The sequence below is a fragment of the Ammospiza nelsoni genome, chromosome 3 (genome assembly GCF_027579445.1).
Source record: "Ammospiza nelsoni isolate bAmmNel1 chromosome 3, bAmmNel1.pri, whole genome shotgun sequence".
NCBI classification, from domain to species: domain Eukaryota; kingdom Metazoa; phylum Chordata; class Aves; order Passeriformes; family Passerellidae; genus Ammospiza; species Ammospiza nelsoni.
In genome coordinates, this window is record NC_080635.1 from 107,880,782 (window position 1) to 107,904,310 (window position 23,529).

The 23,529-nt window shown below is 37.3% G+C and overlaps 1 long non-coding RNA gene across 1 annotated transcript; it reads right to left on the reverse strand.

The window, feature by feature from the left end:
• Positions 1 to 14,877: 14,877 nt before the first annotated feature.
• Positions 14,878 to 20,747, reverse strand: LOC132071838 (uncharacterized). The gene is made up of 3 exons (XR_009418211.1): positions 20,687 to 20,747; positions 18,990 to 19,091; positions 14,878 to 15,643 (listed from the first exon to the last, which is right to left on the reverse strand). It is a non-coding gene; the product is annotated as an uncharacterized LOC132071838 (long non-coding RNA).
• Positions 20,748 to 23,529: the final 2,782 nt, after the last annotated feature.

The following is a 23,529-nucleotide window of genomic DNA, read 5'->3' on the forward strand; positions in this document are numbered from 1 at the left end:
CATAGTGTTTTTTAATGAACAGGTTCATTGTATTAGCAAAGGATAATTTTGTACATACTGATGTATTACCAATCTGCAGGATTTTCTGTTTCAAGAAGTGAGATAGTTATGAGCTTCTCCTTTTTACCATTTTATCAAAGTGCATCCACTGAAACGCTGCACACATGTGGAAACCACTTCTACTGGAATGTGGCAGTATGAAATATTGTTCACTAACCATTCCCATTACTCATGTTAGATAGAAGCAGGATGACATCAAAGGAATCCAACTGCAGAGACTCGAGTGGTGAGTAAAACTAATTAGAGTCACATTTAATATCTTTATGTGGTTTATGTCAAACTAACAGTATGTCTGTACTTTCCACGGCAAGTAATAGGCCTCCTAATTTTTCCACAATAAATCACCATAGTTCTCCATCTCGGATAATACTTGAATAATGTGAAATCACAAGAATCTTCAGCCTACCTTGCCAGAAGGAATGTTAATGTATAAAACCAGTTTTGTGTTAATGTTTCAATCTGAGGTGTGAGATAATAATAACTTCTATTTTCAGAACCAATGTAGACTACTCAGTTTGAAATAAAAAGGCCTATGCTACTTCTTAGGAATAGACTAGCTTGAAAAAAAAATCACTGGTAATGAGAGAGGGTTTTCTTCCATTTTCTATTACATATGACTTATCCTATGAAAATAGAAAAATAATAAATAATAATTAATGAAGTCACTGTGTCTATAATGGCTTTAGACTATTAGCTGTCAGAGTAAAACTTGGCTCTTTTAGCATAAATACCAGGAAATAAACCCCAGTATTTTTCTTCATGCAAGTTCAGGTGATCGGAATTATTGACCTGCTGATGAAAATAGTTCTCCTATGTGTAAGTGTACACAAACGCAAAATCAGGAGGATGCAAATATGCTGTTCACCTCTTCTCTGTTAAAATACATGGTACGTAAGATACATGCTAAAGGTCATCCCAGTTTACATCCAAAAATCCAGACCTGTTGAATATCATGAAAGAATTTAATCTACAAAAAATTAGGCATCTTAATATTAAGTATTCATTTGAAAGATAAGCACCTCAAATACATTTTAAAATCATAGAATCTCATGGGTTACATGGGACCCACAGGGATCATCAAAGTCCAGCTCCTCACCCTGCATAGCACAGCCCCAAGAACCACGCCTTGTGCCTGAGAGTGTTGTCCAAATGTTTCTTGAATTCTGTCAGGTTTGTTTGATCACTTTGAAATAGGCACATTGAATCTACCCTAAAACAGAATTCAATACACACTGAAAATAGGTGAAATAAATAGCAATGTCTTTACTTTTTTCCTTCCAGATTTGAAAAAAAGACTGAGGGGTCTCATGAGTAAAGTGAGACCAGTTAAGCCCAGATGATAGAAGTGCTGTCCTGTGTCTTTTTTAAAAAAATAAAACAGAAACTAATGCCACACTTGTTTTTTTATTATGACTTAAGTAACCCACTTTATATAAAAATAAAATGTCAGGCAATGCCCACATAGTTGTGGGTCAAGCACAGAATGTTTACCTCCAAGTGCAATTCTTATCAATGATAACAGAACCTTCATAAGGGCTGTTACAATTTTGTTCCAAAATACATAAATTTCAAGTCAAAATTAGTTCCCATTCATTTAGAAATTATGGAAAAGGCAACAGATATATGGCAACCATGTCTATTATGGATCACTATTTAAAATAATTTCTAATTAGTATTTTTATTTTGCCCTAGTAAGCACTCACTAATATTAATATTTAATACAAGGAAATATTAAATGTGTGCAACAAAGTAGAATAAAATCTACTTACTCTAAATTCTCACAAAATCAGAAAATAACCTGTGTTTATATCTCAGCAATTTTGCTCTGTTTGTAATTACAGTGATGAATGTTGTGGATCAAATCCTCCTCATTTAGAGATAAATTATCATTGTCAGGAGGGAATTTGCTTCTGTTTCCTTCTGTTCACCCACACAAACTCAAATACTTGCTTCTAAAGGGTTTTCTGCTTACAAAACACCACAGTTGTGCATTTCATAAAATAGATAAGCAAGGATCTAACACAGTCACTATGTATATGCTAAAGAACTAACATTATTTTTAGCAACTTTCAACAAGATTCTGTATAGTAATTTGTATGTTAAAATGCCATATTTCAAAATGCTTAACTCCTTATATGTTCCCTAATGAAAGGTATTCCTAGTGTTTTCCCAATACAAAGTTTAAAAATAATCACCTTCAGAATGTCAGTTACACATTGCAGGACAAATATGTGTAGGCCACATGTGTTTGACATTTTCAAATAATGATTAAAATTAATTTCAAGCAGCTAATTAAATATAGCTTAACTATATAAGTAACACTGAGTAATGTCCAATGAGAGGCTTCTAGATAGTTAAGAACTTCCTAGCAATTAGTTAAAATCTGATTCTGGTCCATTTCTTACATGTTTACCTTTTCTTCTAAAATGTGTGAGGCCATTTTTATGAAGTTCTGCTTTTCAGAAAGACACATACATTTCTACCTGTGATGCTGGGAGTTGAAAAAGCTGATTGCATGCACCTGTTGCATTCCACAGCAGCAGATAATCAATGTTTACATTTTTTCCTGAGGCCTCACAGCTTCTCAGGAGGAAAAATCCTAAGGAAAGGATTTTTCATAAAAGTTGTCTGCAACAACCAAACTGGGATTACATACCTAGAAGATGTTCTCACAGACGAGCAAACTGTAAGCATGAAGACAACTCAAGACTTAGAAGAATTTATAGAGAAAAACATGAATTGTAAATTCTGGATGTGTTCCTTAAGTTTTTAATTTTGATTATTTCTCAGAATGCCACATTTTTCTTTTGGTACTGGATATATGTGACTCATAACTGGGAGAAGAAAAGGAGAGAAATAAAAGAATAGGAAGTAAATAGGTTGGTTTGCCACTCAAAGACGAAGTGAATGTCATCAATGAAAAGGTTAATAAACCTTAACACAGTTTGTCTATCAAATATGAGCCTCTAAAATATTAGGTGCCTAATGGCATCACTAACAGCAGACTGCAAAATTGCATTCCATTATAGAAAAAGAGTTTTGCAATCTTTTCACTTGATACCAAAAAAAACTTTGCTGGCACCTGTAATAAAATACCATCTGCAAATAATTCACAATGTGACTCACCACAGTTTGTGCCAGGTGAACAGTAGCACTTCAGAATTACTCTCTAATCAGTTGCTTGAATCCCTGCTAAACAATAAATTGACTTTGTGCTGCTCTTTTATAAATTGTTATTACATTGTACGGATCCTTGTTTTCATTCTAAACTGCTCCATTCTAATCTACACTTTTTAACTACTAAAGATAATAACGTAGGCATCAGTTTCCTTGACATTTACTTTTCCATTAAATATGATTGATAAAAAGCAAATAACCAGTTTAGGCTGGGATTAAAAGTATTCTCATCTTTTTGTCATTTTGATGTTGGTTGGGCTTTATGCACACACATTGCCTTAAAGAAGCACCTCTTGAAATGTCTGGAATTGATCCTGGCAAAACAGAGAAAAGGTAAGTAGATGTATTGCTATCTCATTTTGCAAATAGGAAAACCAGAAAGGTTAACTACTTTGTATGGGCTGTCACACCTCTGACTCATGAGATTCAGTTCCTTTATCACAAAACAAAGCCCCTCTGAAATGCTGTGATTTCGAGCATTTGCTTTTTCTTCACAATGCCAACTCCCATAAACTAATTCCTCACTTGGAAGGAAAGACAAGAAGTTGAGTGGTTTTTTCATTCTTTCCAATGGGAAAGGGGTTGGAGTTTTGGGGATTTTTAGTGTCCTTTTATGGTGAGTCATAACACCCTGAACACACTCTAGAGTAACATAAAGCAAATGTAAAAGTCAGTGTCATGTGTATCATCTTCAGCATCTAAGGTATTACTCATGTTTAGAGTAGTGCTAGAGAATGACAGAACGGCTCCCACAGAATTTTTCACAGGATGGGACTGAAGCTGTGCAAAGTCAATTCATTTTCCTTTTCTCATCCTGTCAATATTGACATAAAGCTTCTTCATAGGGAATATGAGACAGACAAGACCGGCTAATTGGGAGGGGGAGGGAAGAGGAGGTCTTTCATTATCAGCACAAGCTGTGCTGCTTCATAAACAGTGAGTGATAAAATCTATCTGAGATAAACCCCAGAATGCTTGCTGCTCTACTGCAGCAACACGCTGTGAAGGCTTCAGGCACTGGTTTGGGGGAGTCTGAATCCCAGCATATGGAGGGACTGCCAATGGGCATGTAGGAGAAAAACAAAGCTGAACTCCTGCATCTCTGTTTCCTGCCGCCTCTCTCTGCCCTTAGGCTGCAAAACCATTTCACATGCTGATTTTTAACAATACATAAACAGTGAAAAAAAGCCTTAAAAATCAGTCCTGGCATACAAAGCCATTCTCTTTGAAGAAGCCTGAGACTTTAGTATGGGATAAAAATGGAGAAGGAAGTTAAGATAGAGAAAAGTGTAAAGAGAGGGTGATTAACCACCTTTACTCAGCAGAAATTTTCAGATTTAGAATTCAACTGTGGGAATTCCAGTATATATTCAAATCTTATTTCTAATGATGAAAAAGCATTTTTCTGAGAAACTCAGTATTTCTTTACTATTTCTGTAAGGCACAGACTGCATGATACCCTCCAAGACATCACAGGGTTTCTAGAGGTGATATGATTTCAAAATTTAATTTAACCAGTTCTGAGTCCCTAAGCGTAATTGATGAAAGAAAGAAAAAAGTAAGGAATTCAAAGAGGATGGAAGGGGGAAATAATTCAGAATAAATGTATGGCCCTTGCATTTCCATCTGTATTTCAATAGGTGCTTCAACACTATAAGTTGAGTTATTTAAAAAAAAATTAAAAACACTGAAAGATAAGAAGAATGTTTGGTCATGGTTAACTATCTAATTGTATCAAAGTACAGGAAAAAGCTTAGAACCACAAATTTATAATCCAATTTAATTATTTCTATTAATAACACAGCAGCAGTGGAGTAGATTATTTAGTCATTTGAGTGGTTTCTGTCCTGTGAAGATTTTAAGATAAAAAAGAACAAACCTCTGACTGAAATGATACAGGGACAGTTGATCCAGCCTTCAGAAAACTGGTCTGTTTTAAGGTTCACTGCACTCTGATTCACTAAGACACATTCTTTATTAAATGCAAACTTTTCAGAAAAATGTAGTCATATTTAGTGCTTTACCATAATAATGAGTATAGCAGCTAAGCTGCATGATGTGTTTCTGTGCACTCAGTTGCCTTCTGACCTCAGCAGAGAAACAAACAGCAAAACAAACAGGAGTTCTGTTTCTCCTACCTATGTCTTCAGGTCTTATGAGCCATCAGCCTGGTCATGATGTTGTATGAGCAGAAACAACACATGTCAAGTGCTTACTGTTCAGTTTTGTGACTCTAAATACCTCAGTATGAAAAGAAATTATGCTACTGTATTATAAGAGGCTTCTGTCCATGAAGAATTTCACAGATATTAAAAATGGTGAAATGCCACTACTTCAAATATTGTAAGACACTTGATGAGTGTGTCTTTTAAACCATCATTGAAACTAATCACTCACTGTTTTCTGCTAATAAATAAGACCTCACAGCTGACAAAAACTTTTAGAGGTAAAATCTCTTTCTGTTACTCTGAGAGAGAAGAAAAAGGCCTTGAGTTCTGTTTAAGAGAGAAGAAAAAAGCCTTCAGTTCTGTTTGTTAGGGTATTTTCCTATTGGTTTTTTTGTTTTTTTTTCCCACAAAACCAGCAAAGTGTTGCTCTGTTCTCTTTTAAGTTTAGATATGAAGATTTTATTTCCATGTCAAATAAACTCCATCTAATTACATTTAAGGATAAGCAGAAGAGGGAAGTGACATGAGAGAAAAGATAAACTCTTGAATCTCAAAATATCTATATTAAACTGGTTTCACTCATCCCTAAACACTGGTACCTACTTATCAAGTCTCTTTCTAACTAAATACATCAAAGAAACTGGAGCACTGCCAAATCTAGATACACTAAAGGAGTTATACTTGACTGTACTGAAACAAGAGAGAATTTTGTGGGATTTTTGAGAGATTATATCCACTAATGTCACAGAAGAACATCATGATTTACATTACTAGAGAGCAGTGCCAAATGAATTAGCAATCATCAGATATTTTTTCTAAAGTGTCACAAGAAACTCTTTAGCAGTCACCTACTAGAAAAGTACAAGTTTAAAAATTTGTCACATCCAGAAAATGTCATAGTACATAATGAAAAAACATAAGTTATCTGCAATGTAATTACTCCTGAGCTAACCCATCACACTATAAACTTGAGCTCCACTCTACTCGATACCTGTGATGTCCTGGACACCAAAACCTACAACTGAAGCACCAGCCTGTGTAATGTTTGTTCAACAGAGACAAGAAAAGATGTGAATCATCCTGAGCATTTGCTGTTATTTTAGGAAATAAAAATAGATTCTCACCTGACAAAAAACTTGTTAGTTTTCCTGTGGTTTGACGTCTCTTTGTACAATAGGCTGGTACAAATTTTGGATTGGATCACTTCCCATCTTTCATGTTGTCACAGGATTATTAGGAAAGAAAGATTCACTGAGTAAATAGAAAGAACAAGAGCAAAGCAATATAAGCAAGTCCTTTTCTGGGAAAGAGACTGGCCCTGGGAGTGCCAGTGGGCTGCACTGTCCCTTCCCAAGCCCCCAGGACTCCCCCAGAAGCCTAAAGCCCATTACCCACTTTGGCTGCCCTGGTCCTGGCTGTGCTCCATTGCCATGCTAAACCCCATGGGAAACTCCCTGCACTCCCAGTCCTCAGAGAATGCCTGGCCCCTGGAAAAGATGACAGAGATCAGAGTCCAGGTTGCATTTCCTTAACCAGATTGAGATTTCTTTTCCAGTTTCAATTCATTTCAATTTACATGTTCAGGAAAAAAACATGAGAGACAAAGGTTGCATGCTTGACTGCAAGCTTCAACCTCTACCTCACAAAAATGTGTTGTGTTTCCCCTTTTCTCATTTTTCTAACCTCCAATTCTCTGTTGCACAGCGGCGCACAACATATCTAAGAATTAAAGATGAGCCGCTTCCTAAAATTTACTACACATAATTTTATATGTCCTGTTTTTCACCATTTCTTGCAGGTATTCTGTAGGAGAGATGCTTGCTGCCATGGATCCTCACTTTCCCCAGGCTCTGCACAATGCACAGTGCACAGGTATGTGCAGAAACAGTTCAGTCTTTCCTCTAAAACCACATTTGCTAACATGACAATAATATGTTATGTCAAAACATGACCCAGTTCAACATATCAGACCTAGACCAAAAATCATTGTTTCACAGTAGGGGAGCAAATCACTGTGGCCCAGACGTGCAGTTGGTATCAGTTGTTTTAAGGTTGATGCTATAAAATCAAGCAGGATATAATTTTTACCACGCTTCTCTGCTGGTTTTAGATGTTATGTATTCAGTGTCATTATTCTAAAAGACAGTTTCACTGCTGGAGGAACTATGGATACAGCTGTATTCCAAATTTTAGGTGAAGAAACAGATCTGAAAACAGAAATTGAAAGGTATAATCTGCACCATTCTTATATTTGCATTTATTTACTTAGATAATAGGGCCATTGAGTCAAATTGTGGATAAATATTTGGGCTTATGTAGGTTCCTTCTCTGAACAAAAGTATTTATATCTAAAATGCTTTAGCACTGCATTTGTTACTAGTGCAAGGCCCTGAACCTAAATGCCAATACTACTTTATTGTACAATTCAAAAATAGAAAATCTGACATAAACATGTTGTTAGGTATTTTAATTTTATATTAAATTCAGATTCAACTCTTTCTTGGTTAAAAACAATGGATTTAAAATAGATTTTTAATTTAATTTATGAAGTCATTATTAAACTTGTATAAATTAGAAAATGTGATAGTTTAAGACATATACATAAAATGCCTTGCTTATAATCCTACATCATTATGGCCAAAGTCTTTTTAAGATGAACCTCATTTTAGTCTTTATGTTTTCAACATATTAATGAAAGCAAGATGCCAAGTAACAGGTGTTTTATCTGGAAGTATTATTTATATTAGAAACAGTTGTCTAAAAGCCCTCAATGAAGCCCATACACCACCCTCAGGGAAAAGACCAGTGCTGCAAGTTTTACAGCTCCAAAACAGAATTTGATGTTGCTATTCCCACTAGCTCAGACTGTAGTACCAGAGAAAGTAACACCAAAGCACTAAAGTTCAGATTTAAGGAATAACAATTTCTTTTCAGATCAGATACCTGCTGCTTCTAATTTAGATACTGGATAACCCATCTCAAATGAAAGCAGCAGACTGAAATCAAGCATTTTCTAACCTCTTCTAATTAGAATCAGCTATTTCAGTCCATCTTTAGCCAGAATCACCTTTCCTTGCCTGATCAGGTTGACCTGCCAAATGGGAGGGGGGAGTGTTGTCAAGGAACATCACAGACTTCAGATAAGGAATGAAGGTTTTGAAGAAACTCTGAAAATCTTCTGTGAAAGAAATTAGGCCATTTGGAGGGGGGAAAAGTATGCAAATGGTTTAAATAAGAATTTAAGACACAGATCAACAGGGATGTTTCTGAATGGAAATCACCTGCTGGAGAAGAAACCAGTTTTGAACACCAAACACAAATAAATGGAGTAGGTAGGGAACATTTTAAATTGTCAGGAAATCCTGCTTTCTATCTTCTGTTCCCCCTCTATTCAAAATTAATCACTGGAAAAGTATAATCTGGGATGAACTGCAGTCTAATACCAAGGAACATAAATTCAAGAGCAGAGAAGGAAACAACTGAGCAAAGGTGCATGTAGCCTTTATCCCATTTCTGAAAGGAGCCTGTACACAATGTATGCTGAGAGAGCTTAGGAATACCAAAAAAAAAAAAAAAAGATACTGCTACTTTCTCTCCCTATTTCTTTGGTTTCCAGCAGTCTGCCATTTGGGGATTTTTTTTTCCCCTGGTAAAAGCCATGTCTGCATCCTATTTTATAGCCCTTTATGGATTTTTCTTCCATAAATTTGCCTAAGACTTTTTCAAACCTATTTACAGAGCAAGCCTCCACAGGAGCACTGGTGATGAGCTCCAGACTTTTCCTGCATGCTGTGTGTAAAAGCTCTTCCTTTTCTTTGATTTATACCTGCAGCCTGACCATTTCATCTGATGTTCCAGTGAACTGTTGTTGTGAGAAAAGGGGAATACTTGTACCCTGTTACATTTCTGAATGCTCCTCTATCAAATTCTCCCTCAGCTGTTTTAAAACCTCTTCATCTCTTGAAACTCTATTCATATTTTACTGGGTCTTGCTGGGATGAGTTAATTTTCTTCATAGCAACCCATATGTTTCTGTGTTTTGGATCTGTGACTAAAGAGTTGACAGTCACACTACATTATTGTTGTGGGTTCTTTCCCACTGAAATATTCTATTCCATTCTTAAAGCAATATTGATAACACAATAATGTTTTAGCCAGGGCTGAACATTATTTGCACAGTTCCAAGACTCTTTTTCTCACTCTGTCCCCACATCTATATTGGAGATGGGCAAGAGACTGGAAGAGAATCAAGTAGAATTGACTCAATGTCTCTCCTGAGAAGCGAGGTATTCCACATCATAAAACATCATGCTAGCAATAAAACTTTGGGAATTTTTTCCCAAGTAACCACTGCTCAGAGGCTGGCATTGGTTGACTGGTGGTAAGTTAAATTTTCACCACTCGGGTTTTTTTTCTTTTTTTTCCCCTCTACACATAGAAAACTGTCTTTAGTTCACTCCTTGAGTTTTCTCACTTTTTCCTTTTAAATTCCCCACCTCATTCCATAAGAGCAGAGCAAATAAAGATTCATTGGGGGCTTACCTGCCAGCTGAAGTAAACTCCACAAACATATGTAAAATGCTTCATACTTTTATTCATCTCAAGAACCGCATGCATTTTCTCACTTTGTATTTTCCATTCCTTTATGTTGATGATGATTTAAGTGAGTAGTACATTTAATTTTGCAGAAAACTATTTAATCAAAGCAATGGATTTTCTAAGACCAGAAACATTACCAAATGCTAACCTGAAAATTGCAAACTTGAGAAAAATTGTTATGTTCATGACTGTCATGGTTTGATAGTGGCCAAATGCCAGGCACCCATGACAGCCACTCACTCATCCTCCCCTACTGCAGTTGGGCAGAGGAGAGAAAAAAAATTAAACAAAGGGTTCATGAGTTAAGGACCAGGAGAAAACATTCCAAAGGCAAAAGAAGCTCATCTTAGAGTGTGAGTTTATTACTAACAAAATCAGAGGAGGATAATGAGAAGTAAAATAAGTCCTTAAAAAACCCTTTTTCTCTCACAACTCCTCCCTCCTTCTCACCAACAGCGTGGGGGACAGGGCATGGGGGTTTTGGTCAGTTCATCAGCTGAGGTTGTCTTCTGCTGCCCCAGGAATGGAGTCCTTCCCCTGCTGCACCATGGGGAACATTCCCCATTAACTTCCCTGATGTGAATCCACATCTCTTGAGCAGCAGTCCTCCCAAAACTGCTTCAGTGTGAGTCCCTCCCACGGGCACACAGTCCTCCCATAACTGCTGCAGCTTGAGTCGCTCTTCCACGGGGTGCACTCCTCCAAGGACAGGCTGCTCCAGCCTGGGAGCAAGGGCCCTCCCTCCATCCACTGGGTCTCCCACTGGATCAGAGCCTCCTCCAGCAGGAGCACCTCCCCCATGGGCTGCTGGTGGATCTCTGGATCTCCTGTGGATCCCCAAGGGCTGCGGGGGCACAGCTGCCTCACCATGGTCTCACCACGGCCGTAGGGGAATCTCGTCTCCACTGCCTGGAACGCTCCTGCCCTTCCTCCCTTCCTCATTGACCTTGGCGTCACCATGTCGTTTCCCGCACATGTTCTCCCCTCCTTCTCTTCTCTGGCTGGGAAAAAATTCTGTCCCACTTTGTTTTGATTTTCTTCTTAAATATGTTATCACAGAGGCGTTACCAGCCTCTCTAATTGACCCAGATTTGGCCAGCAACAAGTTCATCTTCATTGCCACCAGGGATTGGTTCGGCCAAACATGGTGGAAGCTTCCAGCAGTTTCCCACAAAAGCCACCTCAAAAACCCAGGCCATGCAAAACCAACAAAATTACAAAGGAGAAGCAACCAAGCAGAAAAAAACTTGTCTGATTTTCAGGATAACACACCTGTCCAATGTGGGAAAGTAGCAGCAGCAATGCACAATATTAAGTGAGAGGAATAGAAGGTGGAAAACAAAAGTTTTAAAAAACTGCCTAGAAACCAAAACACAGTCTGTAAAAGAATGGGAATTCTCATAAGAGAACATCCTGAGAACTCATGAAGAGATCATCCAAACTGCCAGTGCTCTGCATACTTTTCCTGCCTGCTCTTCCTGCCTGCTCCAGTCTCCCCTGATCCCATCCCACTGCTCTCAGTGCCTGATTTCTCAAGACCCTTTTGTCCAGACAAAAAAGTTACCCAGAACAGGATACAAGGAGATTAGAGACTGTTTGTTTCTTTGTGTGTGCGTATGTGTATTTCTGTGTGTGTGAGAGAAAGTGTCCATGTGCTGAAGGCTTACAGAAGAACAGGGAATTTCCTCACTCAAAGTGCCCACAAAGTAAACTACAACCTAGGCCACAGAGGAAGGCAGCAAAAAATCTCTCTAATGTGAAGACCTAAATCCTTCTTAACAAACCCACGTCTCGGTTTAACTAAGCATACAAGCAGGACACCTGCTATTAGGCAGCCATGGCAATGTCCCAAATCTATTGAATCCCAAAATCTATTGAAACAGTAATGTACCTGCAAATCATCTCCTGTCCAGCTATGGCCATCTGCAAGGCACTTAGAATGGCTTGCAAAACACCAGGATGCTCAGATTCAAAATTAGTCATCCACTGGAGGGAAAGTAAAAGGAACTATACCAGCATCCTACAGATGTGCTAAACCATGGAGGAGTCAAATTTATTTGGGATGATTTTGGGGAATTAAAGAGAGAAGACTTACCTTTTTTCTTAAAACAAAAAGAATAATAAGTGCAATTGCTCAGTCAGGTAGTCTCAGAGTGCTCCATCAAGTGTGTGAGTGAGGATTCTCTCTCACTGAAGCTAAATGAGTCTTTCCCAACATCTCTTGCTTTGCCATGTGCTCAATAGTCTTATCCTTTAGATATGTTTACCTTGCCAAGGTGGAAATCAGCCTTTCTGGTCTGTCATTACCAGGTTGCCCTCTGTGGTTCTCAGACTTCTTTTTGTAATGGGATTTACTCTTCTAGCACAGTAGAAATTGCATTGCGCTGTTTACAGTTACAGTTTACAAGGCTTTGCCATATGCTTCGCAGTTCCACGTCTGAGTTACTCCAAAGATTTCTTCCAAATGTCACCCAGCTCTGGAGACTTATCTAAATTTTGTTTGGTCTGATTCCTCCTGCATATTCACAACAAATTTCTCTACCTCCTCCAATCCCTCTGCTGCAAAGGATGGTGAGGAAGTGAGAATTATCAAAAACTTAAGCAGTAACTAATACAAAAATCTGTTACACTACTCTGCTGTGTTCTGTTCATCTGTGAGTACCCTACAACACCCTGGTCATCAAATTTTCTGTTTATCTTCCTATATCTGATGAAGAAGCAATCTCTTACTAGTAGCTTAAGCATTGCAAGCCACTCCTCAAATATTGTTCTACTTTTAGCTCAAGCTGTCATGTTTCGTGGGCTTTCTTTTTCTTCTCATTTAGACAATTTCTGTTTTCTGTAATGCAGACCTTTCCTTGTGAGAGTGTCTTTAAGTTTTATATTATGACAGAAAAAATTGGACCCTTTTTTTGTTTGTTTTACTTTGTACCTTTCATATGACTATTACTAATAGTACACATTGGTATGCTACTTTTCCTCAGCAGAAGTCAGAGTGATGTAGGAAAGAGATAATCAGCACTAGCTTCTGAGAAAAGGAAACATAAGTGGTGAAATATCTGTCCCTAAGCCCTTCAACAGACCACTAGCAAACCAGGAGTAAAACCCATGATTTATTGGACACTAACAACAATGCAGACAAACAGAAAAGGATATCTTGAATAGAATAAAAAAAACTATTTTGACTTTTAAAATTAAAAAATATCTATATATTGTAAGACCAACTGAAAAATGAAGAGTTTCTTCAAACTTCTTTGTTACTAAGAAACAATGAACTGCAATGGCTAAGCTTGAGCCTAGTAAAAACTGAATTTTCTTTTCAGTACTGTGACAAGACAGTTTTCAGACTGGAAGGGTTTCACACTGGGATCTGTTATATGCAGATTTGCAGTGTTCTTTGGCCCATAAAAAAAAAATATTTGAAATATATACAAAGTTCAACCTTTAATTAAAAATAGCCATAAGAGGCACCAAAAAGGAAAAAGGATGTAACAGGGATTTGTGCTAAATGACAGGCACTGATAACAGACTGACCAAGGTATGCTGAGATGTGCTGGAATTCAATTTTAAAACAATTCATTGGCCTCATTCTCTATTGCATGAAGGCTCCTTCACACTGCTTGGCTAGAGAAACAGTCATAAGGTAAATAAGAATAAAAGTTATTGGCATTAGATAATTCTTGTCACTATCACTTAGTCAAAATAGTGCAGGGAATCACTTCAGTGTGAGATCTACTATAGCATGACCCCCACTTGAATTAACCCAACTTCAGAGATAAAGGAGTCAGACTAAGAATGAAGGAGAAACTGATGCAGCAGGGGAGAAATTCACACTTAATATTAAAAAAAAAAAAAAAAAGAAACCATTAATAAAGGCTGGAAACCAAAAGAAACTGAAGCACTACAGTAGTTCAAGGAGATATAGTAAAAAGATATTTTCAGTATGTTTTCATACATTTTTATTTTTTTCATTCATACATATATGTCTTCATTCATATATATTTTCATACTTGATTTCAGTATGTTACTTGATATCTCTGTATAAAATTTTGTGCAATAAACAAAGGTTTTGTCTTTATTTCCTGAAATTATATTCTGTAGAGTCACAAGGATATATATGCAAGCTGAATGTTAGAATAAAAGGGAAATTTCTACAAAATTCTTATTTAAGAAACTGTGCAGTTAGGTTTTTTCCTTTTATTTTGGTATTTTTCGGGGGGGGGGGGGGGGGAAACCATGCTCAGCTAAAGAATTTCAATCATTACAACAGGCCAGGTCTTTTTAGTATGCCAGCAACTAATGCAGAAATTGTATTTCTAGGAGACTTCAGCTTGTATGCTTTTGAGACCATTGAGATCATTAGTTCATTACAGTTTTATTCTCACTGCTAAGAAATGCGTATGTTCTTAGAATACTCATTGTCACACAATAAATAGGTTGAACTTAAATTCTTTTGAAGGCACTTTTCCATGATTTTACCACCATTTACCATCACACCCACAAAAGGCTTGACTCTATGAACTCTCTCAGGTGCTCTTAAAGCACCTGTAACCACACCACCCTGTCCCACTTCTACCTACATACAGATTTCCTGCTTGAACTATTCCTAAATAATTATGAAATAGCACATACAGAATTCCCATTATGTCATAGACATCACTATGTTGTCTGTCTTTATGACACATTTTTAACCTACAGTACAGGAGAGGAAAGTTATGTTTTGGTAGCCATTAACAGCATAATCTCTGTAAGCTGTACAAAGATGAGAACTAAATGTTATTCTTGCTGCATCAGTCATGTTGTCATAAACCAGAGCTGTGATAACAAAGTTTACTGTTAGCTTAGCAGTTTTACACTGCTAAAAGTATGCATAGTCATCATTTTTGCTTCTTCCTAAAATGAATTTTCCTTCCATGAGGCCATTTGCAATTGCCATTTTAAATTCCATTGCTCCTGTGAACTCCTGTTCCTGAGAAACATAAACATGTAGCTCATTGCAACAAGAAGTGATGAACTGCAGCACGATTTTTAAAGTTTTGTATTTTAAAAAAATATTTGGCATAAATCCAGTTTTGGAGTTTAAATCCATTTCAGAATATGTGTTATTGACTTTGAGACTTCTGAGCAATGAAAATGCTTGACTGATGCATCACAAGAATTATTCCTTTCTGTTCATGTTCGTGGCACCTGTGCTGAGAGAAAACACCATGGCTGATGGGGCCCATGAGAGAAAGCTGTTACACTGTTCTGTATTCATTACTGAGCCTAATTACTCTCAGATTACAATGCAAAGTGCATCTGTTTTGAATGACATTCTACTAATAGACATGCAGAGTGAACCAAATAGCTCGTCCTAATGTCATGCAAGTGATTTCTTCTTTAAGAGGGTGAATGGCATCGATAGGCACATATATTTTATTCACAAAAATTTAACAATTTAACCCTAATTATTTACAACAGTTGGATGGGATTTTTTTTTCATGCATTCAATAAAACCTCCACATTATAAGAGACATCTATAGAACTGTATCCAGGAGCACATCCGTGTTGTCTGGTCCAGGCACTCTCACCACAATGTGCTTGCAACCCAGCCTCAAGGGCTGGTGGTGGCCCAGGCTTCCATTCCATCTCTGCAGCTCCTGATTTCCACACAAATAAAATACAAGCATGTAGGTTAGATGGGAGTACCAGAGCCCTCCAATGAATTACCAGTTCAGGGCAATGGGGAGATTGTGTTTCTTGCACCTGCCTGCATGAGTTTTGCAACAAGCAGAAGGGATTCATTTGGAGGATCCGGTAAAAGAGTTAGCTAATTCCCACTTATCAAGTTTGCTTCTACTATTGGACTTGCTTAGTTGGTTGGGAGTTTGAAGCTTAATTCCTTTTTTTTTTTTTTCCTTTTTAGCTACTGCAGTTTGCCTAAAATAACAATAAATTTAATATTCCACTTTTAGAGGAATTTAGAATATCCTCTAGAACACTCAAGGGACAGCTATCCTACACTCCACCAGCTAAGAGAGAACACAGATGTGATGTTTTTTGAAGGAAGTTTCTTTGTCTTTTTCTGTTCTTGGTTGTTGGCTGGTTTTGGGTTTTTAATATAAAAATATTATGTCCTAAAGAAAGAACAGAAGCCAGCAGCATCAGTGTCCACATTAAAAACAAAACAACTGGTGTGTGTCCTGTGACTTGACAAAAGCAATCTACTAGAAGAAATATTTTCTGTGGATTGGAAAGTTGTATGCTGTTATTTAGCCTGCATTGAATTTGTACTAATGAGTTATAAACCACTGAAAATGATAGCACAAGCAACTGTAATGAAAATCCTGATTTCCGAAGTTTAGTGGCATATGATACAGTGCCACTTTAATAAGGCTTCTACACTTGCATAGCTCTTCAATATTTTATTTAAAAAAAAAAAGAGACATGCTCTAAAAAAACTTAGCCACTCTTACTACAAATTTATTGTGTTCGCTTTTTTTTTTCAGAAATAATTCTGCTTTGATTAAAATTACCTAGGTAATTTCACTACAACTATGCTATAAATTGCATCTCACTGCATACTTCTCACAGGACTTCTTTCCACCAAAACTATTATCTATTGCTCCTAACCTTCTATAAACTCTAGTGCAGACTTTCCATGATTAACTGAAAGTGGACCTTGAGAAAGAATATTTTTGGGGGGCTAACTGTAGAACCCCTGTGTTCAGCACAAGAGGTTGGCCTTTTTTCCTGTTCCTGGCATCCAATCACTTCCATTTCCCTCTGTAATTCTGGATTCCAAAATATGGGAATTAGTTCTCTCTAATTGCATCAATGAACATGACAGTAGTAAAAGAGGAGAGGAAGAAAACTGCTTGTAAGACTTAAAAAAGAGTGGGTAATGTTCAAATGTGTGTATGCGAAAATGGTCTATAGGACAGTACACATTCCTTCCAAAGATGACTCTCTTGTCATGCCTTGGAAGTAAAGAGAGTGAAGACAACAGAATGAAACCACCAGAATGAAAACAATGTTGCAAATTCCCAAAATTAAAACTAGATCTAGAAAAGCAAACTTGAGACCAAATGATTTTCCAGTTCAACATTTACTGTCATTTAACTTGTCTGGAAATGCTGAAAAATTGACCCATAAACAGAAACAGGTGTTTTTGCAGAAGACAGAGTACTGAAAAACCCAGATAAATAACAGTTTCCATCATTCACAGATTTTGATATTATATTTTACTGGTGTCCCAGAAAGGAAATGAAAAAGAAGGTGTACATCTGAAGTGCAATTTTCAGCATTATTGTTTGGCAGCAGAAAGTAGACAGAAAGTGATCTGACTGACAATAAAACCTCCTCAAGCAGTGCAGTGTGGGGAGAGAACTGTGTGGGGCTTACGGGGTTCCGCAACAGAGAGGATTGTAAAAGGCAGTCTGTGATAAAACAATCCTAGTGGAACACATTTCTAAATGTACACAACAGCTGACAGTGAAGCAAGAGTACCAGTTCTAGGGATGAAAATTGCATTGGAGCTGAACAGGTTCATAGAGGATTAGAATGTTTTGGAGAATCTTTCCCATGAGAAACAAAACGGTGGCTTTCTTACATATAATTTATCATCCCACCTGGATATTTATACCTATCACAAATATCTGGCAAGCTAAACATTCTGGAATGATTGTTGACTATGAAGCATGATTGCTGCATAAAATGTCACATATTGCTTCATTGTTCTCCTGATTAAGAGCACTTTTTTATTTAGTATTTTTAAAGAACACTCAAATCAGTACAATTGGAAGAAAACAGAAAAAATACTTTTAGTGTTTGCCTCTGACAAACTCCTATAAATCAGGAGAATGCACTTACTTATATCACTAATTTTTTTTCAGTTATTTTTCAGGAATATAATTAAAGAGATTTTATATGTTAAAAACACACCAAGGAAGAAAAATGAACAAAAACCTAAACAAAAAACCCCAAACCTGTAGAGGAGAAAAAACCATGGAAGTGTGAGAGAATCTATTTTTTTCCTCTCTTGCTCTCATTCTCCAACTAGATTCTCTCTCAAATCCTTCATAACAATTAAAAGCGGAATGATGACATGTCAGGTTTGGCAGATATATGAGTGGATACATGCATATATAAAATACAATAACAATGTGCTACTGAAGAGGCTAGCAGATAATGAACCATCATTATGATGTTTTAATGTGTCTTAGCATCACTGCTCCTATTGACTTGAAAGTAAACAGCATCTTCAAGAAGCAAAACCCAACCTGAGGTCTTGTTGGAGGCACATATTTACCACTGTATGGAAAAAACTGTGGGCAATACAGGTGTTCAGGTTTATCAATAAATGGGCAGTAGCCAAATAATATTTGCATTTAGGGAGCAAAATTTCCTTGAAACAGAGAGCAGAAACATCAGTTTTACCACTACAAACAGGTCTTAAAAGTACTGTTATCTCTCCTCAGATCCCAGTTCTTGCTATAGTTTAAATTTACTTTTGTGGTCCTCACAGATTAGGTCCCAGTTCTATGTCTTCATTAGATACTTACTAAATTTGCAGATGACAGGAGACAGACTGTCAGCAGGCCAAAGGAAAAAAAAATGTTTAAGTGTATTACACTTCCTGCTGATTACAGATTTGGGCCAGATCTTGGTTATGCTAACCTAAACTCGTGTCTCAGCCACTGATAGAGAGAAAAAAGAAATTTACTGATTTTGAAGTATGGAATGAAATAATAAGATTTTATATTTTTGATTTGCCTGAGTTTAGTAATCAGCTTGTTACAGTTAGTAGTTATGCTTAATCATATATTTAGTTAAATTAGGAAAGAAAAATGGAAATTAGGCATTCAAAAAGAATCTCTGCATGCATCTTGCTATCCAGAAGGAACTATTATTAGAAAAATCACATACTGAATTATACTTGGATTAGCCTGAACAGCCTGCAATAAAGGACCCTGAGAGAAAAGCACCCCACAATTCTTGCATTACCAAGGAGAGAGAAGACATTCACTGGAGGCAATTGCTGATTGACAGGTTGATTTTTTGGGAGATTTGGGGGTTTTTCTCCTGAAATCCAGAGCAGCTATTTCCCTAGAGGAGAAATCAAATCTGTTAGTGAGCCACACATGAACACAAATTCAGAAATGTCATAAGGATCCATGATTTATTGTATCATCTCAGCAGAGAGAAAATGTTTAATTGTTCTTCTGATATCTGTTTGAAAAGACTTCACTAACTGATTCAAGGCTGCTGTCCTTTACTCCCTATGACATGGCAATACCTTTTTTTTTTTGTTGTTGTTACATTTAAATAATTCCCCACAGCTTGTCTCTTTTCCTGTGAGGCTAGGCTAGACCTGATCCCAGCCTGAGATGTGAGCTGTAGATAAAATCTTGCTGAAGAACACAGTTCTGACACAAGCTCAGCAGTGGAAGGGAGCTGCAGGGAGAAATTTGTCCCTTGAGATTGCAGCCACAAAAGCCTGAGGGGCCTTTGCTACCCTGCAGGGAGAATACAATCAATACCCACATAGTGATAATCAATACCCATACAGGGATCTATCAGGGGTGCCTTGACTGAGATTTTGGGGTAACCAAGAAATTGCACATTGTGAATGAGGGGTTCACCCCTAAGTCTGCTTCTCACTGTGTCTCAGTGTCACTACAAGAGTAAAAGGATTGACTTAGGCATCAAAATCATGGGTTTCAGTAGAAAGAGGGAAACTTGTTTTCTCTTCAATCACTTCTATGGTTAGTGAATACATTTATATAATGAACTTGTTGACACAAGTGCAATTTGTCAGCAAAGTAGCCTGTGATGGCCCCTGCTTTTACAGCTTTCCTGGAGTGAAAGAAAAATTGCATTCACTACTAAGATTCACAAAAATCCCTAAACATTACTGCCATCATAGCAAATCACTGAATTTAATACTTCATTTATTCGGAAACTTTACTGGCCAAATTTGCGTAGTCATGGTTTTATTTTCCTCTCAGCTTTCTATTAGTTTGTTACAAATCAAAGAAAACACACTTCACAGAGAGCTGGCCTTGTATTATTGTCTATAAAAAGAAGGGCTGAGGTAGAGTTACTATTTCTTTGCCTCTAAGAGAATGCAATATTAAAAATTCAACAAAGTTTTCAATACTGCCTCATAAAAACAAGCTTGGTGAAATACTTAATATTGCTAGGCTCTAAAACAAATTCTGTCCTTTTTTGATATTCATGTAATTTCTATAGTATTTTCATGAAATCTAAATTAAAAGAGACAGTGCGAAACTTTACTATCTTCTCTAAAATTTAGTTGATATATTTCTTATGGAGATACCAGAAAATCTTACTAAAAGTTGCAAAGCATGAGCAAAAACTGTCCAAGCTTCCAAGTACTGAGAAACATAAATACTTAAAAACCAATCTACTGTTTCAGCTGTTGGTAGCTTTTACTGAAGAAAGCTAAATTCCACAGCTAAGTGATATTTCTGTTCAAACAGATCATGCTAAAAACAGATCCTGTTTGATACAAGAGTAATGAGATACTCCTGCCATGAGGAGTAGGAACTGCTGTGCCCCCGCGGTAGCTTAGAAAGAGGCTTGCTTTCCTAAGAACAACATAGGAAGGCGTTGTCTTACACATCAAGAGTTATATTATTATTGTAGTGCAAGGATTCCATATCACCAGAGTTTTATACCTCAATGTTTTCTCAAAGGCACCTCCTCTAAGCACTAGCAGTTCCTGGTCCTTGCAATAGCCATCTGACTTCAGATCCCACCAATTCACTCTTTTATGCCACTTGTTCTTATTAGCTACAGGTGTGGCCTGTTAAGATCAGTCCTGCTCCTAATCTTTAGTAATTGGTCCAGCTGCAACTCATTGGAGGATAAGTATACATTCTATACCACCTTCATTTACCCATACTGTATTCTCCTACAGGAAGGTGGCTAGAAGATGGACCAAAATTGTGTAAAGAAAACAGAGGTCTGGAAACCAGTCCCAGGCCCTAAGCTGCGGCCTGGGTTTACACAACAAAGGAGCAGATTGATATTCTCTGTAGGATGCCACGTGGAACAAAATTGGGCATTAACATGGTTGGCTCAAACCCCCAGTGTGGCTCCTGAAGGAGCTGATGGTGCTGTATCAATCTGCAGGATTGGTGCTGGCTTGCTGCATTCTGCACTCTGGGGCCACACACAGCACCAAAGCTGACAGTAGGGGTAGCTCATTTCCATCTCACTGACAGTTTATTTTTATTTTTTTTTCAAGTAATGCCCTGACCCTTTAAAAACTGTCGTTAATTTTTGTAAAGTTAAAGCATTTTGAATACATGAGTATGTGTAAAGCAAATACCAACAAATGTAATGTTATTCAGCATAAGGGAAAGAAACTGTTCATTTATCACAATAGCTGGTCTTATGAGCAATAACAAATCTCATTTCTCTTCTTTGTCAGTTGAAACTTTTTTTGACACTGTTTTGTCTCTGTAACTTTGAGAACTTAACCTAAAAATAACTTTACGACAGCTGTGACTGAGCTCATAAAATGCTACTTTTGATTTTCCTTCATTTGAGATTCAGGGCTGATCTAGATAGACCCTGAAAATTAAATTTATGAAAGCTGCTTCAAAAATGCTTTAACTTCCAGAGGGTCGCCCCTTCCACGCCCAAACTTTGACAAGAAAGACCTCCTCCTGGAAGTCTCCTCCAGACCATTTCTATAATTCTTTTTTCCGCTCAGCAAGGAGGTGAAGTGTGGCTGGGCCCCACAGGCACAGCCCACAGGACAGACTGTGTATCAGAGCTCTGCTCCCTGTCTTCTCTGCCAAAGCTCTGCAAAGGTTAGGGAGCGGGGAGATTAAGCCAGGCTGCTCAGACCCTGATTTAGTTCTTCATTTATACAGGTCTCCTACCAGTAATTTATATGATAAAATGTTTATGCTTCAGTATTTATGTGCATTATGTCAGCTAAATTAAGGGGTCCAAGAGTTCTAGCATAAAATAAGTAAGCACAACACAGCATAATGAAATAAGGTCCTGTTTTAAAGTGCCTGATGTCAGCTTGATGTGCTACCTTTCATAAATAAAGTAATTACTTAATCTTTTGCTGTATGAGAGTTCTGACCTCTGACTTGAGTGTAAGCCTTGTATATCTTTTGAAAACCACTATACCTTTATACACATAAAGCAAGCAAAGACACTCAAAATGACACAGAAGAGCTTGAAGAAAAATATTTTCAAAAGATAAGGTCAAAAGGCAGACATGATTGTAGTCCTATGTGCTAAAAAAGGTAAATGAGTATTAACATTCTATTTTATTCCCGTGAAAAATTTGTGTCTAAAGCATCTGCACTGGGCTGACACACAACTTCATATTTGCTCCTTGCCAGATGAAGAACTGGATACCAGACTATTCCTAAGAGGACTACAGAAAGCTATATCTAAGTATCTTTGCTACACTGAAGTTAAACTTGCTTCCTCTGTGTTCCAAATTTGTATTCCAGAGGCAACAGCTAGCTAAAACAAAGTAAAATAACAATAGCTAAACAAACAAAGCAGTAACGATTCTCCCAGGAAGGTAAAAAAAAAATTATTAAAATATTTAAAATACCAAACCCAAAAAGTAAAAACAAACAGATAGTCCAAAACCAGAAACAATTTTTTACATAGCTTAAGACTGGAATAAGAACCAGCTCATCCAGCTGCTCTCACGGTAGTGTGTAACACACAGAAGGACTTGCCCTGCATTCCTTGGGGTTCTGGAGAGGACTGCTGTGATTGCTGAGCCATCCACAACAGATACATTTTAGAACCCCACTTAGTTCCTTTTTTTTGCACTAGAAAACTTTTTAAATAAAAGACAATGAAGTAGAACACATGAATACTAAAATGCTGACAGAATATTTGTATGCATATTATTGTGAGCTAGACAGAACAACTGGTTTGTGTATAAAAGTATTTATGCACAACACTCAGTTCCCCCACAAGCCTCTTGTTGCCTGAGGAAGCCCAGCTTCCTCAGTATCTCCTGAGGTAAGAGATCCCTCAATTCCTTAATTATCTTAATGGCCCATCACTGGACTCAGTCCAGTGAGTTTACATCTTGTCCTGAGGAGCCCAGAGCTTGACCCAGCACACCAGATAAGTCTCACTGGAGCTGAATAGAGTGGGTAGATCACCAGCTCCAACCTGCAAACAGCACTCATCCTAAAGCATCCCAGGATGGTGCTGGCAGTCAGTATTTAAACATTATTTTTATTTTCTAGGTATGTATTTTTACTATTGGAACATTGCCATCTTTTAAATCTTCTGGTATATTTAAAAGATAATTGGCATAAAGGGGAAACAAAAATGCAGTAATTCAAAGGCTTCAACCCATAGAAGATGACCACATTATTATTAGTAAGGAGTAAATGGAATAAAAGAAAATATAACTATATCTGGTCTTGATTGTATAAACCCTAGCTTGATATCCCTATCTACTCCATCTTTTATCCTCATAGTATAAATTTATATTCCAGCCACATAGTCATAACATCAT